Source organism: Coptis chinensis, chromosome 7, assembly GCF_015680905.1.
Source record: "Coptis chinensis isolate HL-2020 chromosome 7, ASM1568090v1, whole genome shotgun sequence".
NCBI classification, from domain to species: Eukaryota; Viridiplantae; Streptophyta; class Magnoliopsida; order Ranunculales; family Ranunculaceae; genus Coptis; species Coptis chinensis.
In genome coordinates, this window is record NC_141462.1 from 83,993,921 (window position 1) to 83,996,939 (window position 3,019).

Here is a 3,019-nt window from a genome sequence, read left to right on the forward strand (position 1 = left end):
GTCTAACCATTGTTTCTTCTTTCCCCTCAATCTCTCACAATGTCCCTTATGGTTTCTTTGTTAGAGTTTAGGATGTCTTTTAAGTATTTATGTAAGTCCTAAGTTAGTTGTCAAGTGTTGACAAAGTCTTTAGATTCAGTTATGGTCATGTTATGCACGGAACCATGTTCGGGTAGCTACTGCATTGTGTGGTTAGTGCTTAGTACTTGTAATGATCTACTATATATGTAATGTTGTCTCTGAATATAACAGAGACCTTAAGTTCCAATTCCAAGTCTTCTCTTTAGAATACAACATCTGGTATCGGAGTCGTAGTTTTTCAAAAAATTGGTGGAGTAGAAGTTCGAAGGAAGTTCGAAAGCCGCAGCTTTATTTCTACTCACTATTGTTTCTCTTTGCCAATGGCAAATTTGAATGGTATGACATCAGAAACTTTTGTTCAACCTGCAATCCCTAAGTTTGATGGTCATTATGACCATTGGAGTATGTTAATGGAAAACTTTCTAAGATCTAAAGAGTTTTGGAATCTTGTCGAGACTGGAATTTCTGAACCCGAAAATGAAGCCGCATTGACAAACGCACAGAAGAAAGCGTTGGAAGAACAATGATTAAAGGATCTAAAGGTGGAGAATTATTTATTTCAAGCAATTGATCGGTCGATCCTGGAAACAATTCTCAGCAAGGATTCTTCCAAACATATATGGGATGCGATGAAAAAGAAGTATCAAGGTACTGCAAAGGTAAAACATGCACATTTGGAAGCATTTCGTGGAGAATTTAAGACTCTTCGAAGGCAACCGACTGAGTCTGTTTCTGATTATTTCTCCAAAGCAATGTCCATTGTTAATAAGATGAGAGTATATGGAGAGAAGATGGAAGATATCTCTATAATTGAGAAGGTACTTCGTTCCATGACCTCGAAATTTGATTATGTAGTTTGTTCGATAGAGGAATCGAAAGACCTGGATACACTTTCGATTGACAAATTGATGAGTTCGTTGATGGTTCATGAGCAAAAAATGCATCAACATGAGACTGTGGAGCAAGCCTTGCAGTCCTAGCTTTCTATTACCAATACATCATCAAAACATCGAGGGGGACGGGGACGAGGTAACAACAGAGATGATCAATCAACGTTTATGAAATCAGAAGAATTTCATGCTCCTAATTATAAAGGGCGCGGCAGAGGCCGAGGCCGTGGCAGTCATCGTAGAGCAGAGCATAGTAGAGGAGAGCCTTTTGATAAATCAAACATCCAATGCTATGAGTGTGGAAGGTATGGACATTATCGTTCTGAATATGATATTGTTGTGTATAAAGAAAAAGGCAAAAAATCAAACTTTGCAGAAAAGGAAGATGAAGTTTCTCTTCTGATGGTATGCCATACTAATGAAGTGACTCAACAAAACATGTGGTATTTAGACACATGCTCTAGCAATCATATGTGTGGAGGTAAATTTGTATTTTCTGTTCTAGACGAGTCATTTCATAATTCTGTAAAGTTTGGGGATAACTTGACAGTCTCAATCAAAGGGAAAGGTGATGATCAAATGTTTTCTATGTTCCGGCTTTGAAAAGCAATTTGCTTAGCGTGGGTCAACTCCAAGAGAAAGGTGTTTCGACCCCCACCTACGTGGCAAACGCCCATTAGTAGGAGTCTCCACTTTATTCGTTTAATCGACAGGGCTAAAGCCCAATTCGCAATATCATGGATCAAAGTATAGGCCCATTAACTCATGTGTCCAAGGCTGAACCTTAGCCACATGGCTTGCCACTAATGTACATTGATTTATGTCCAGATTCATTTCTTATCAAAGAGATAATTATCAGTTGAAAGTTATAGTCTATCACAATTGCTCAAGCTACAAGATTACTTGAGCTGCAAGGACTCTCTACTCTACCTATATAAATACAAAACTATTTTTCATACGAGAACTACGTTCTTGAGACTTGATCCCACCGATAATTTGGGTACGTAGGGCAACCGCAAAGGTACGGTCTCATCATTCCCCGATCACCATTATTTTTCTAATTACTTTTCTACGTTCTTCGTCTTTTCATCAACACTTGGTGTTTTGATCATATTTGGTCGAAACATAATTGGCCGTCTGCGGTTCTTATACTACACCCTCGATCACGTTCTCGCGAAAAGTTATGACGATACCGAAGAGCTCAAGGTCTCGATGTGATTATTGACGATCATCACGAACATGATGGTCAAGGACAACTTACCGGCCAAAGATAATACCTTCTAATACCGCCGTTCCACCAATGTCGCCAAATTATTCAATTAGATGAGGTTATTGCCTCGACGATTCTCCAAAGATCGATGCGGATAATGTAAGTCATATGTCTCGAGAAGCACTTCTTCAAAAGTTAAAGACTGTCCCAAAACGGAATAATTACTACAGCGTCCATCTTAAACGACGCTCCCCACTCGCAGATGATGTTGCATCTGTCACACCACAACGCCACACACGCCAACGACATAATAGTGTGTGGGATCGTTTAAGTGGTGAGGATGAGATTCGCGATATTCGCAATGACCATCAACGAAGTTAAGAGTAATGGGCGAATTCCCGACCTCCCGAGAAATCTCCACCCACTTGGTCACGCGTTCTCGGTAGGCAAGGTAATCGCTAATAATCGTCCGACCGCACCCCACGATCCTACAAATTATCGGCAAGTCCGAGGAATTCGAAAGTGGCGAACGTAATAATGATCGCGACTCATGATCGGAACCATCGGTATGGTGAAACACTTCAAAGAACGCTGTTCTTATCATTCGAACATTATCGTCTTGAAAGCCCAACGTACCATCCACAATCATCTCGACACGGAAACGATGAATCTTCATTTTTCTTCTCGTTGATTCCCCATAGCGGTATCGCGGACTATGATCACGATCCAACATATCTGGATCTAATGACTCCTCAACGTGTCAGAGAAATGATTAAAAAAGCTCTTTTGGACAGCGATCCTTTTGAATCAACACTAGAAAATCTGGTAGTTGAAGATG

At 40.3% G+C, this 3,019-nt stretch overlaps 1 pseudogene; it reads left to right on the forward strand.

Moving 5' to 3' along the window:
* The first annotated feature begins 419 nt into the window (after positions 1 to 419).
* On the forward strand, positions 420 to 1,574 carry LOC147489463 (uncharacterized; annotated as a pseudogene).
* The last annotated feature ends 1,445 nt before the right edge of the window (positions 1,575 to 3,019 follow it).